This window comes from Periplaneta americana, chromosome 15 (assembly GCF_040183065.1).
Source record: "Periplaneta americana isolate PAMFEO1 chromosome 15, P.americana_PAMFEO1_priV1, whole genome shotgun sequence".
NCBI classification, from domain to species: Eukaryota; Metazoa; Arthropoda; class Insecta; order Blattodea; family Blattidae; genus Periplaneta; species Periplaneta americana.
In genome coordinates, this window is record NC_091131.1 from 47,766,721 (window position 1) to 47,782,967 (window position 16,247).

The 16,247-nt window shown below is 35.2% G+C and overlaps 1 protein-coding gene across 2 annotated transcripts in view; it reads right to left on the minus strand.

Annotated features, from left to right (window-relative positions):
* Positions 1–15,212, minus strand: part of LOC138714852 (NIF3-like protein 1) — a 42,109-nt gene extending 26,897 nt beyond the window's left edge. The window contains exon 1 of one of the 2 annotated variants that reach the window (XM_069847052.1): positions 15,118–15,212. The gene's annotated coding sequence lies outside the window, so the exon portion shown is untranslated. The remainder of the gene's footprint in view (positions 1–15,117) is intronic. The other variant, XM_069847051.1, reaches the window with a different exon arrangement.
* Positions 15,213–16,247: the final 1,035 nt, after the last annotated feature.

Consider the following 16,247-nt stretch of genomic DNA (forward strand, 5'->3'; position numbering starts at 1 on the left):
GTATGTCCACATAAAGTTTCTATTTCAATTAATGATCTCAGACAGTGATGTGACCTGACTGATTTCCGTCACCCTTTTCAATCACTTATACTTACTTACTGGCTTTTAAGGAACCCGGAGGTTCATTGCCGCCCTCACATAAGCCCGCCATTGATCCCTATCCTGAGCAAGATTAATCCAGTCTCTACCATCATATCCTACATTCCTCAAATCCATTTTAATATTATCTTCCCATCTATGTCTCGACCTCCCCAAAGGTCTTTTTCCCGCCGGCCTCCCAACTAACACTCTATATGCATTTCTGGATTCGCCCATATGTGCTACATGCCCTGCCCATCTCAAACGTCTGGATTTAATGTTCCTAATTATGTCAGGTGAAGAATACAATGCATGCAGCTCTGCGTTGTGTAACTTTCTCCATTCTCCTATAACTTCATTCCTCTTAGCCCCAAATATTTTCCTAAGAACCTTATTCTCAAAAACCCTTAATCTTGTTCCTCTCACAAAGTGAGAGTCCAAGTTTCACAACCATACAGAACAACCGGTAATATAACTGTTTTATAAATTCTAACTTTCAGATTTTTTGACAGCAGACTAGATGACAAAAGCTTCTCAACCGAATAATAACACGCATTTCTTTCAAGTAATCTCTTTTTTTATTCCTAAGTTTACGACTTGCTTCCCATCTTTCATTGAAATAATTATCTCTGTTCTCCTCAATTGGATCCTGTAAGAATTTCAATTTTGCCTGTTTCCTTCTATCTACTACAATGGAACAATCTTCATCAAACCATGATTTCTTTTTCTTAGTTTCATGATAACCTATGCTCTGCTCAGCTGCAATTTTGATATTATCTGGGATATTGTCCCACATGCTATTAACATCTAACTCTTCCTTAGCTTTGTCAGAAGTTGCTAAAGCAGCAAACCTATTGGAAATTTCAGCCTGATAACGTTGCTTAGTTTCGTCGTCCTTCAATTTCAGAATATTGAATCTACTAATATTAGCTTGTTGCTCTACTCGCTTGGCTACTGATAGTCTTTCTCTTAATTCTCCAATTACCAAATAATGGCCAGAATTAACTTATACAAAAAAAAAAATTAATTGAACCTGCACAGAATCATTAGGAATAACTCTCACTATTAACGCAATAAATAACAGCCATACATATCCATAGATGTGGAAGCACATGCACAGTGTGCATTACTTCTGGAATTGCCCTCATATACTATCTAGTGTTGTCATCCAGTTCAATAAAAAATATAAAGTCCTGTTGTCATCCAATTCAATAAAAAATATAAAGTCCTGTTGTCATCCAGTTCAATAAAAAATATAAATTACTGTATATATGCTCACACAAACATGTCCATAAAGTCATAACTGATTGTAAATTAATTATGTATTTTCAATACTATCTTATTGTTAAAATATTACATATACTGTCAGCTCACTTATCCGCATATTCAAACTCTACACTGATACATTTGTCACATTGGAGTACAAGTTTTTCTATCTCTCTACTGAAGTCCAGTAATATGTGGCAATGTTTCAACACAATACTTCCTGACTGTCATCATCACTTTTAATTAATCATTATGGGTTCACAGCATTATCACTTCAATCATGCACCTGAATCCTCTGTAACTTTTATTTATCTGAATTCAACAATATTAACGATAATATGATACTATGACGAACTGTACCGATCAGTGTAAGCATACAACAGTGAGGTTATTAAAAGTGCTAGTAAAGATTTTGGTTTTGTTCTTGAGTCAACCCTCTATTGATATTCATTGTAGTGAGTTTGCAGAATGAAATCATTAATATCAGAAATCATCATCATCATCATCATCCTTCACGAATTAGGCCTCTGTAGACCTGTTTCGGCCCCATCTAGCAGTCTTCTTAACGGTCTTCCTGGTCGACGATGTCCTCTAGGTTTATATTGCATCATAATTTTTGGGATTCTTGAATTTTCCATTCTTCTTACATGATCTAGCCAATTGAATTTGTATCTGGTGATTTTTTCTTCTACTGACTCTACTTCTAATTGTTCTAAAATTTCTTCATTCCTTTTTCGGTCTAAAAGAGTATATCCTGCTGTTCTCCTGAAAAATTTCATTTCCGTTGCTTTGATTCTGTTCATGTCTTTTTTCTTTAATGTCCAAATCTCGCTTCCGTATAGAAGGGTGGGTAATGCTAGTGTATTATATATTTTTATTCTTGTAGATTTTTGTACTAATTTAGCTTTTAATGTATTGTTTATTATTCCTAGAATTTGTGTAAATTTGGTAATTTTCTTGTTCACATCTTTTTCATTTTGATAAGATATTTCACAACCCAGATAATTGAAATTTTGCACTTGTCCGAGGCATTGGTTATTGTGTATTATCTTACTTCTCACTGGGTCTTGTCCTAAAAATGCCATTACTTTTGATTTTTGTGCTGAAATTTCCATCCCAAAATCTTTTAATATTTCATTTAATGTATACAATCCTCTTTGTAAATTATCCTCTGAATTGGAAATTATGACTTGATCATCGGCATAGAGTAAGGTATTTAATGTTAGAGCACTGGTTATTTTGATTCCTGATGTGTAGATTTGGTTCCATTTTAAAATAATTTCATTTATATAAATATTAAATAAAGTTGGTGATAGTGGACAACCTTGTCGAACTCCATTATTAACTAATTTTCTTTCGGATATACAGTTATTTATTTTGACACTTATTTTGCTGTCCGTGTAGATTTCTATTATATTTTGGAATAGCAAATTTGGAATATTTTTTTCTTGTAATATGTCGAATAAAAGGTCTCTTCGGACTTTATCAAAAGCTTTCACAAAATCAATAAAAGCTATATGGGTTTCTAAATTAAATTCTCTTCTTTTTTCCAACAATAGTTTGATACTAAATAATGGATCTACACATGATCTTCCTTTTCTAAAGCCATTTTGACACTCCAGAAGGAAAGTTTCAGCATGTTTTTTTAATTTTTCATTTAAAATCCTACTAAATATCTTATAACATGTGTTGAGGATACTAATCCCTCTATAGTTTTCAACATTCTGTTTATCTCCTGTTTTATATATGGGAATAATTACACTATTTTTCCATTCTTCCGGTAAAGTGGCAGTCAGATATATTCTGTTTAGAAATCTTAGTAATCTTTCTTGAAATAGATCTCCTGCATATTTATACAATTCTGAATTTAGGTTATCTTCTCCAGGTGATTTACTATTTTTCGTCTTCTTTAATGCTTCTTGTAGTTCTTCTTTTGTAATGCATTGTTCATCTGGGTTTTTTGTGTCCCAGAATTTTGAATCAAAAGTAGGATTGTTCCATAAGTTTTTGTAAAAGTCTAGGAATGTTTCTATTTTGGGGCAAGGGTTTATCTTGGCGGATTCCTTTATGTCTCTGTTCATGTATTTTAAAATTTTATATGTATTGGGTTTCATTTTATAAATGTCAGTTTCTAAAAAAGATATAAACTCTTTCCATGATTGCCTGTGTCGTTTTCTAATTTCTCTGTTAGCTATCGCCCTTTTATGTTTATAATCTATTTCATCATTAACGGATTTTGTTTGAAGGTATTTTCTATAAGCTATATTTTTATTTTTTATGATCTCCTTAATTTCATCATCCCAAGATCTTAATTTTTTCTTTTGTGTGAAAGCCTTATATTTTCCGATGCTCTCCGTGGCTGCCTGTGATATTTGAAATATATAATATCAGAAATGAAAATTGAAATTATCATTAATCCTTAGAGCCGTGCGTCCATTATAATAGCCAGCTAGTATTATGATCATTACGTAATATAATAAGTTATAAATTGTATGTTATATATAAAATACGTTGATATTCTTTAATTTTATATAACATTAAGGACACTTCCCTTGATTAAAACAATGACATTTTTTGTGTAATGTTTTATTTTCTTAAAAAAGGAGCAAAATCATTTCAACTGCAGTCCACTAAAACCCAGTCAGCATCCATGCAAACCATTACAATGAAAGTTTTACATGGGCCCTCCCCATCCTTTACCACAGGCTCAATTGACTGCAGTGGCCAGGATGCGAACCTGCGATCTTAGGCACAATATACTGGCCGGACATATCTTGTGTGCCTTAAACTGCTCAGCTAACGAAACCAACTCGAAATTACCCGGTTATGCAGGTATACGAATCCCTGGTTAAGAGTTAGACATTTGCGTGCAATAGTGGTGTAAGTCTTCCAGCTTCTAAGGGTTAATAAAAGCATGGAATGTAAATAATCTTAACAAACAGACCACCAGTAGTGCTCAGGTGGTAGGGAGTTGGGCTCGAAATCTGAAACTATGGGTTCGAATCCCACTTGGGTTGATTATCTAGTTAGGTTTTCTCAAGGCTTATTCCAACTGTAAAGCAAATGTCAGGTAATATTATGGCAAAACTTTTAATGTATTTCACCAAATATCACCTCGTTATCACCAATTGAGGACCGGTTTTGCAAAACTTGCTAACTGCAAAATTTGCAAAATTGAGATTTTGATGGATTCGTTAACATAAGGCAGGCCTCTACATAATGTTCAAAGCGTCTTAGTTAAATTGGGTTATTTCTCTCCATTGTACTGTTATTGCAAGTTATCTTGAACTCACTGAACGGGGACAGAGGGGCAGAGGGAAGGAAGCGTGTAACGTGGGTGGATTCAATTGAGTTGTTTGCGCACACTCCGCATCATAATCTCTTGTCAAAAAACATAGAATTATTTTCTTCATTGCGTACCAGTAGTGTTAACATGGACCAGCAACTACATGGTAGTAATTATGGTGAAATGACATCACCGCGGAGAAAAAGTAACACTGTTATCCACAGTGGAGAAAGAGAAATTATCACAAATATATTGCGAGGAGGAAAAATTAAACAAATGTTTGCTGGAACCTCTTGATAAGGAATATGAGAGAGTGGCTAAATACTCTGGCAGAAGTATTAGTTCCGTGAAAAGAATTAAGAATAATATTGAATTAAAAACCGATTGAACCTCACACTAATCCGGGAAAGAATAGGTATGTAATGTTTAGAAATTATTGCTATAATAGTTATGTACAATAGTGTGTGTATTGTGAGTGACATAATGAATTACTGTTGTAAGTTATTATTTTGTTATAGTTCTGCAAAACATACTATTTCATTCCAGAATTAGGACTTGTGTAAAGTTGAAGTGGAAGACTTCGATCAACATGTCATTCGGGATACAATCAAAGAATTCTATCTTGTTCAGAAAGTAGTACCTATGTTTAAGAAGATAATTCCGAATGGATGATGCCATTGACGAAATAATAATTAATTTTGGATCAAGCGATGAAGACGATGACGATGATGGCAGCAATGATAGGGATATAGAGTGTGTATAATTGTAAATTAATGTAAATTCAAATAATAAGCCTGTAAAATATTGTTATAAAAATATGTACATATCAGCCGTAGGTGTAAGTCATGTAGGCCTAGATAATGTATAGAAATAGCTGTAGTAACTCCGCCATTGCCGGTCCCCAGCTCGGATGAGAGAGGAGGAGTGTACACACGATTATATTTAAATACTTACTCATTATAGGTTAATTAAAACCTGCTACGAAGCTATGTTCTCCTCTCAAAACCACAGTGTCATGTGATGATGATGTCTGTATTGAACCAAGTTCTTTTACAGTAGAGAGTCGTAAAGTGAAAGAACCAATGTTTTCTGAAAAGAGTCACATTACCCGAGGGAGGGGCATCCTTGCCATACCATTACGTTGATGAGTACATGCCGTACCGAGCAGTTGAAAGACAGACTTAGGGGATGTAAGGTTCAAGATAACTTGCAATAACAGTAGTGTGTCAGAGTGTGATCGTTTTTTCAAAACTTGCTTTCTGGTATAAGTGAGAGATACAGCAAAACTTGCTTACTATAGTGTTTTGTCTCTCCTGTAAAATTTAGTTTTTTCAGTTAGCAAGTTTTGCAAAAACAGTCCTTAATTCCAAACAGAATAAACCTTCAGGCTATTGTGCAATCAGAACGGAGAGAAAGAATCTTTATGGTATATATCATACCCAAGTTATCGTAGCTATACACTTAACAGTTTTGTTAACTGCACTGGCAACTCTTCTCAGGAAAAAATTGAAGAACACTGCACAGTAGCCTTCTCAACAATAAGAATGTAGCATTTTCTATCAGCTGCTATGTGAAGTGCTGCTGTGTTATCAGTTTGCTACATGATGTGGGGATTCTCTATGCAAGGAAAGAACATGGTTCAGAAGTAACGAACAATTTGTCTGATCTCATAATAAAATAATACTGAAAATATAATTTCAGTCAATTCAATTTCTGGGCATAATTCACACTTTTCTTATTAAATGAACAGTATGGCAAGGCACATAAAAATACATGTAATATTTTTCATTATTCGGTATTTACATTTATCACAGCATTTATTATGTATGCACTGATATTCTTCTATAAAATCTACAGGCAACTAAAGATCTAAAAATAACTTTTATAAGTAGGCAACTTCAAAGTATAACATTTGACCATTCTTTAATAAACCCCAAGTTAGAATATACACAAATAGGCCTACATTTCAACAATGTAAGTATGTAACACAAAAAGTTTCCTGAATACTTATTCTCTGAACTGCCACAATTTCACTTCACTATCGTCACTAGCTGAAGCAAGAAGTCCCGAAATCTGTGGATTCCATGCAACACAATTAACATCCTGGGTGTGAGCTTTGTGACAAGAATGGATCAATACAAATGTTGGTTCATTAGGATTAGAATCTACCGTTTCCTTGAAGATTCTAATGATATCATCACCACATGCAGTTGCTATTAGTCCTGTAATATGGCACCAAGAAATGTCATATACAGTACGACCGTGGTAGCCTGAAAGAGTGCACACACATTTCCAAACAGGTTCGTCACCTGGAGTCAGAATTCCTTCAGTATTTCCAGGGAGATATTCTTGCCATATCTTGACTGTTCTATCATCGCTGCAACTTGCAAGGCGTGTGCCAGTGACATCAAATGCTAGGCTCCAAACAGTAGACGTATGTGAATCCAGTGTTCCCACACATATCCAATCATTGTCTGCTGCGTCTTCTTTAAACAGTTTGATAGTGTTATCGTAGCTTGCAGAAGCCACAAGATCTAGATGTGGGTGCCAGACCACTTTTTTAACATCTTGCGTATGGGCATTTAAGACAGCAGCACAATCGTACTCTTCATCATCCGTCACCTCCCAAACCCAAACACTCTTATCCCTACTGCAAGTTGCCAGGAGGTGACCAGACTTAGACCACGCAACACCTTTGACCTCGTTTTCGTGTCCTTCTAAGGTAGCATTACATTCGAACTGTCCACTCTTTTTATCCCAGATTGCCACAGTTGCATCAAAACTTGACGAAGCTAGGTAGTTTCCACAAGGTGACCATGCTACCTCTCGAATTGTTCTCAGATGTCCGTCAGTAAGAATTGTCTTGTTGACCCATTTAGAACCTTCCCTACCCCAGATGCGTATAGTCTTATCCTCACCACAAGATGCTAAAGAGTTACCCTGAGGGTGCCAACTAACATTCCATACACGACCTGTATGACCTAACAGTGTTTGTATAAACTCCAGCTTGGCCATTGTACCTGAAAATTAAAATAGTAGTCTAGTATGCATGTAAAGAAATGCTATAATTATTAAGAGGGTGCGGATTTTCATGACATGTCATCTTTATTTTTTACATCCTTTGCAACACGGTAAATATATAAATTCTGGATACGAGCTGCTGGTTACAGAAATGTAGAGTTTTTACGTCATTTTTTTTTATTTTAAGGTGATTTTTAGCTTAAATCTAAGGACTTCAATGACGAACTAAAATATCCCAAAAAAGGAAAACTTGCAAAATTAGTACTGACACTACCCCAATAAAATGCGGAGAATGAAAGGATTTTCTCGATAGTAAATCATGTCGAAAGGAAGAAGAGGTATAGAATAGGATATGAACACAGTCTACTATATACAGTCACGAAGCTTGGGGTGATTTTTCGCAAATCTCGCGATAGTTGCTAGCCGCTTAGAGCGCTGTGAGTACTAGGAACAATAGACTGTACCACAGCCATCGTGATCTAATACAGGCTGTAAGGCAGACCATGTAACTTGCTTAACCCGATCACAAAGGGCGGCGTTTCAACCATATAAATTAGTTGGAATGCATAACAGTAACATATGTTTCTCTAAAATGTAGTGTAATTCCATTAATAAAATTTAAAACAATGATTATGGGACACGTCAGACATAATTTACTTGCGAGTTAAGATGTAATATTATTTATGGTGTGAAAATTACGTTGTTCGTATGTGTAATACCTGCCTTTATTTCGATTAAATATTGCGAAATTCTTGTACATTCATTTATGCACGATTCAATAATTTTCAATTGCACCGCACAGATATTTAGATATGTTGAAATTATAGGTTATATTTACTGTACCAGTTGCCCCTTTCTGTCTAAGTTTAGTGATCTCCAATGCCTTGCCATTCATATGAAAATTATAGGTTATGTTTGCTATATTTAACTTATATTCCTAAATTCGCAATCATACATCATAATTAAGCATAATGTCATGTATGATACCCCGGACATTCAATTTGTCTGTATTTTAATACTAAAATTGAGTACTGAATTATTGTATTTATCTACCACTTAAGAGATGAAGTAACACAATTGTACGTACACTAATTTCATAGGAGTGGTATGGTAAATGTTTTGTCTAAAATTAAGGAAGGTAGATGTGCTAAATTGAAATCACAATATAAATTCTTTTTTATTAAACCTCAAAATAGCTTCCATTCTAAACTTGAAATGTTGACACGAACAGATTATGTTAACATGTAAAATTCTCTTCACATTAAAATAACACAGTTTTTATAATTATTTCTGCAACATATTATGCAACAAGAAGTAAACGGAACTTATAACACATTACACTAAATAAAGCTTAGCAATGCTAAGCAATAAAGTTATAATATAATATTTCACTGAGCTCCATACACTGAAATAGAAAACCCGAACAAACATTATGGCCTGGTACAGATCGAAAAAGCATTGGCTGTGCCGTATTTCGCATTTTTGTGGAAAGTTCGTTTTCGGTTGTAATAACTGTAAATGGCTAAAATACAATAATTTGAAAAATAATATGGGACAAGGAGACGTTTGTAGTACTATAAATTGTAAGAAAAATAGGTTAGAGTTATCCTTCCGAAAGATCCAGGAAGGAGAGTTTATAGAATATAATATATATTTTATGAAAATAATATATAAATCTTATGTATTTCATATTTCAATAGTGGAAGGAAGGTGTTAATTTTTTCAAAAGAACACGATATCGAAAGTACAATACATTTTATGGTCTGCTAGGGAAAGAGTCTGTGATGAGGCGATAGTAGTGATCCTGGTGGTGAGCAACTATCTATGGATGCATATTTCAAATGTTTACGTTTCCATATTTAGTAAGTATTAAGCTTCGTGACTGTATATTCTAGACTGTGATATGAAGTTGTTGTACACTCTGTCTTTCAAACAAAGGAACTGTGTTAGACAAAAATCCAGGATACAACATTTTGTGCACAATCGTTAAAGAACTCTCAGGAGAAAGCTTTAACATAGCACAAACACAAGAAAAATTAACACCCAGTGATCTGTCACTCGTCAAGTACAGATCTCGGATTATATCTCTGAGGTCAGTGGCCATTAAATTTCAAGTGGCTTATCTTACAATGTGGGCATCAGCATACTGAAAAGCATTACAACTTTCCTCCCATCGCCTCAGCTCCCTACCGCATGTGGCTAATGAGAGAGACAAGCTTCGGCACGATTCAAAATCACGTGGTTATCATGGTCTAGTCATGGCCATCTTGACAATCACCTAATATAAATACATTTTCAAAGTTCTAAAAAACAAAGGAATTGCTATATTAAACTCATGTTAAACGTGCATTTATACCGGTATATAAATTTGTTCAATGTTGGTCATGTTAGGACTAAGAATGTGACGTCACGCCATAGCCTGTCTTTCTCGTTAGCCACGCCCACCGCAAATGAACATTGCACAGAAGCAGAGAAAAAATACGAGATCTGTATGCTCTTGCAGTCAGCGAGGATGTGGAAAGAAGCTTCTCAATGTATAACAATTCCTTGCCAACAACTGCAGATTGTTCACATTCCAGAATCTTTGGATGTACACTATCATCTATTGCAATGGAGAGGAGAGCTTTTAATTTGAGGTAGGATTTTTACTACTTATGTATAGGATTGTTTATTTTTATCAAAATTTTAGGTCATTAAAATCCGCGCCCTGATTATTAACTACAGAAAGAGATACATTATGCAATCCAGTTAAAGCACAATGAGGACAGAAGTGCTTTGATACTTCAGCTACTGCAAGCTGAAATTAACATGGATTTTGGTTCTATATTAATTTGTATAATTCCCTTTAAGGGAATCAGCAAGTTAATTTTACTGCATGTAAACGCAATTGTTCAACATTCATATAAATTTGGAGAAAACAATGGTGAATTATTTAGAAGAGGTTTAGATGGGACCTTTTCCACTGCCATTAAAGAAAGAGGAAATCCAGCATTTTCAAGATTGGTTCTATCTTCATCTTCAGGTGAGCAAAAAAAACGAAGAAAAGAGGAAGTCATGCAGATGTGGCCACTTGTGATAACTCCAGAAGTAGGAATCCCTCCTCACCACAATGCTGTTCAACCGAAGAAGAAGATAGAACCAATCTTTTAAAAGCTGTAAATTCCTCATACATTAACGCACAATGGAAAGAACCCAATTTGTACCTCTTCTAATTAATTGTCATATAATCAACAAAAGGAACAATGGTTCAGGTCAAATTCACGGTTGTAATATACATCTTGAAAGGGACATGTATCTGACCAATCAAATAATATATTTACCAGTAAACAGGATAATAAAAGTAATTATAACAGCATATACACGTACATATAATTTTGAGCTCAAACATTTTGCCTGACAACTTCCAAAGGTAGCTATACACTCAGAAACAAAATTTCGGCCACCTGAATTTTCCAAGTTTCAGTTATAACATAATTACTGCACATGGTCAGTGATTACTGAGCATGCTATAACTGGAATTTGTAAAATTCAGGTGGTTCAAATTTTGTTTCTGGGTCTGTATATACCAGATGAGTCACCTGCCCCTTATTTATACGAAGCTTTGCAATCCCACACATTCACAATGAATTCCATAACACAGTACTCATAATCATACCTTAAATGCAAATGGCAGTAGTGTGCCTGTCATACTAGGTTAGGTCACAAAGTGCAGCTAAAAATGGCTTGCGGATTCAGGTCTTACACTATGTATGTATCTAATGGTCTTGTTTTACTGTGGGAACTCCGAAATATCCCCCATATTTCCTCCTCAGGAATTCTACAACAGCGGTGTCATTAATAAAATGTTGTGCTTTCAACACTAACACCTTAAATATTTGTCCTGACGTTCTTTGGTAACAAAATAAAATAAACAGAGTTGCCTATTTTGAATTAAGAAATTGCACACTCTGGAGGTACAGAAATTTCACACATATCCTTGCACTGAAATCTCCTGGAAACAGGTACCGCAGTTCTATGTACAGGCTACAAAATGCAGGGTTGCACAAAACTTAGCAATATGCACGTATTTATATGAAAATGGAGTTCTTCACATGATGTCAGTTGTGAGGTCACCTTACCAGGGTTACGGTAAAGACCTCAATGGCAAATACAGTGAAGAAGTCCTTCAATACAGTATACTTGGCAGAAGGGGCACTCTATTTTTTTGTGGATTTTAGAAGAGGAAAACTGCTACATTGCAGTGAAGAAGAGTCTTCGAAGGTCAAGAGAGGAAACCCTGACAGAAAACCAACCTGCTGAAGGCTGTAGATGCAGCCCCACTATCAGGATGGTGTTGTGAGCTAATAATCTGCAAACCTTAAATAAAATTATTAGAGAAAGTGATGCAGAACATAAGCAGAAAGATATAAAGAGTGAATCCTAATATTTATAAAAAGAAGAGATACTGACTGAACAGGTAGATTCCTTCCTAACCTCTGGATTATTATTAACATAGATGGAGGGGCAAAGGAAGACATAAAGTGTCGTATAAAGAAAGCAAACTGGGCATTTATTCAATGTGTCCTCTGTGGAAGACCCGAAATATTTCCAGAAACACCAAATTACGACTTTTTAATATCAAGTGTACTTCATTATGGATGTGAAACATGGAAAGTTACCCAAAAGATTATCAATCAACTTTAAGTCTTTAGAACCACTTTCTACATCGAATTATCAACATAAGATGCCTGGGTATCATAAGAAATGTACAGCCAATTGAAATTCAAATAAAGGAGAGAAAATGGCGCTGAAATGGACATACCGTAGTATATTAAAAAAACCCACTGGAGTATTTGAAAAATTGGCACTTTATTAGAAATCCTCAAGGTGCTCAAAAACATGATCGTCTAAAGAAAACGTGGAAGAAAATAGTTGGGGAGGAATGTAAGAGAGTGGGAAAGAATTGGAGTGAGATGAAGAGACTGGCCAACAGTAAAGCCCAATGAAGATGTTTCACAAATCCTCGATCCTCCAACAGAAGTAACAGGATACTTAATATATGCTATAAAATTTATACTTAAATTTTTAACAAAAAATTATAACAGTATTTAGAAAAGTTCATGTCTAAAGAACAAAATGGCTCCCAATAGGTTCAATCATGCACAGTTGCAACATTCACTCTTGAAATTATTGATAGGAAAAAAGGCAGAATAGAATCTAGACACACATCTGTTGTTTTTAGCTTTTGAAAAAGCCTTTGATACCCTAGACAGATAGAAGTTGTTTCAAATCATAGAATTACGAAATATTCCAGATAAATTACTATAAACAATAGTGGATATTTTACACACAAAGAAAATAACAATAAAAATTAATACCATAGTAAATAGAAAAATCTGTAAAATATTAACAAGGAATTTCTCTCTTAACTGAGTCATATGCCGTTTTGAAATCTATGAATAATTAATTGATGTACTGTACCCTTATACTCCCATTCTTTCTCCAATAAGCTTATCTGTCAAATACAAAAAAATCTGATCAATAGTCGATCTATTACGCCTAAAACCACACTGATGATCCCCAACAATTTCAATTACATATGGAGTTAATGTTCTCAAAAGAACATTGGACAAAATTTTGTACGAATTCAACAAAAGTGATATTCGTCGAAAGTTAGCACAGTTAGTCTGGTCCCCCTTCTTAAAAATAGGTACAATTATGGACTCCTTCCATTGTTCTGGTACAATTTCCTTTTCCCAACTAGTAAGTACAAGTTTATAAATTTCGCTACATAGTGCACTCCCACCCTCTTGTATTAATTCTGATGAAATTTGATCTGTACCTGGAGAATTGTAATTTTTCAGATTTTCTATCGCAATTTCGACTTCAGAAAGTGAGGGTTCGGGTATAAATGGCTCAGCCATTTGTATTTGAATTTCATCTCGATCATTTCTATTTGGCCTATGTATATTTAGTAGTTGCCCAAAATAGTTTTTCCATCTGTTCAGGATTGAATGAGAATCTGGAAGCAAGTCACCATTCTCATCCTTAACCACATTTACACTTGCCTGATATCCATTCCTAAATTCCTTTATTCCCTTATATTAATCTCTAATGTTCTTATTCCTACTATTTGTTTCTACCTCATTCAGTTTTTCCTTCAAGTAATCTCTCTTTTTATTCCTAAGTGTACAATTTGCCTCCTGTCTTTCATTTAAATAAATATCTTTATTTGCCTTAATTGGATCCTGTAAGAATTTCAATTTTGCCTGTTCCCTTCTTTCTACTACCATGGAACAATCTTCATCAAACCACGGTTTCATAATAACCTGTGCTCTGCTCGGATGCAATTTTGATAGATATTATCTGTGATATTTTTTCACACGCTATTAACATCTAATTCTTCCTCAACTTCGTCTGAACATCCTAAAGCGGCAAACCTAATTGAAATTTCGACCTGATAATGATGTTGCTTAGTTTCCTCGTCCTTTAATTTTGGAATATTGAATATCGTAATATTAACTTGTTGCTCTACTCGCTTGGCTACTGAATCTTTCTCTTTATTCTCCAATTACCAAATAATGGTCAGAATTACAGTCTGCCCCCTGAAGGTTCGAAGGTCTACTATACATACTACATACCTAACCTAACCTAGTCACATAATACACACCTAATATAACCTAACCTGTCACATAATACTACACAACAGCAGTAACATTCCTCACGTTTAGTATCATTTCGTTTGCTAATGATGCCCCCCTTGGTCTACGTCATGTTGGGAGCCACCTTGTGAAAGAAGTGGAACGTGATGGTAGGCGACTCTGTCTCCATTCTTCATAATTACATAATTGCATTTAGTTCATTAGTGTATGTTTTGTGCATTAATCAACGTGTTAACGCAGTGATAATTCCATATATAATGCAGTAAAAATTGAAATGTGTTGTGACTAATAAAAGTGTTGACTAGCACCACATTGGCAGTGATAAAAATGTTCAATATGCGTTCTGTGGCGGCTGGATGCTCTACCTTGAATCAACAATTTTCACTTCCGAAATCATCGGCACAACCTTAGCTCTAGTTTCACCATTATTTGTACTAAAGGGTAATTTTACTAAAAGGTGGGCGGTAAGCCATTATTGTAACCAGAAATATATTTACATATGAAAAGACTAACAACCGTAACCTCAAAAGTATGTTACTCAGATTACTTTGTTAGGACTATTCTCCGGAATAAACATTACATGAAAACTTAACAATACACATTCAACTGCATCAATCAATTCATAGAATCTATTGAAGTATAACATAAAGGCAGATAATGTTAATGAGTTAAGTGCATTCCCCATATTTTGGATATTATGACTATTGATATTAGATTAGAATCTAAAATGCAGAAATTTTCATTGAATCTTAAGACATTATCTACAGTAGCTATGTATTAAATTACAGTATATAGCTTTTTACATATACTGCTCCAAATAATCACCTTTTTTTATAGTCGTGTTTCAAACACCAGGTCCTACTTATCATTCACATGTACAATAATCGACAAAGTGAAGTATGGCAATGGCCGACTCCTACAGTTCTACCAACATAGATTGTTAAAAACAAAAGAAAGGCTCTTATTGTAATTTCCTCGATTTTCGGGACAGTCTCCGAAAAAAAAAAAGCTACATGTTTCAGACTGATTTTGTCCCTTATTTGTTGAATAAAGTAAATCTTAAAATGGATTTGGGTCAGGTTTTGGTTTCTAATTGGCAACAATGGTAAGATGATGGAAGAGTGGAACAGAGAAAAATTCTCTCCGGCACCGGGTTTTCAGCTCTACGTGCTGATGCTATATCCACTAAGCCACACCGGATTCCCATCCCGATGTCGGATCGAATCCTCTCAGTTCAAGTTCCACCTCTTGGGTTCCTTCTAGTGGCCTACCCTCATGCACTGCGTCATAGATGTATGACAGTTGACACAATGTCCACACATGTGCAGAGATGCACTCGTTATGAGTCGGGATCCGACGGAATAACTGAGAGGATTCGATCCGCCATTGGGATGGGAATCCGGTGTCGCTTAGTGGATAGAGCGTCAGCTCGTAGAGCTGAAAACCCGGGTTCGAATCCCAGTGCCGGAGAGAATTTTTCTCTGTTCCACTCTTCCATCATCATATGATGACGCAGAATTTCTGCACTGAAATATCATATGTACTTCGGTACATCGTAATAAACATTGGTAAGGTTTATAGACGTCTAGTCTGCAATTCTGTGAGCTTTGTTTTAATTCTTAACAGCTAAGCTCGTTATACAATCCCGTTTCGTGCACTCTTTAGCAGTTGTGAATGATCAGAGGCTCTGGCATGATAGATGCATTTACAGCACTTTCTATTGTCGCATTGGATTCTACAATCCCGTTTCGTGCACTCTTTAGCAGTTGTGAATGATCAGAGGCTCTGGCATGATAGATGCATTTACAGCACTTTCTATTGTCGCATTGGATTATACAATCCCTTAAAACGTAGATGATGTCCTAGATCATAGAAATATTTCTACGATCTAGGGTGGTGTTCAAGGCTAGTGCCAGCCTTTGATGTTTTCGGCATCAACATGTGCGTTGGTTTGC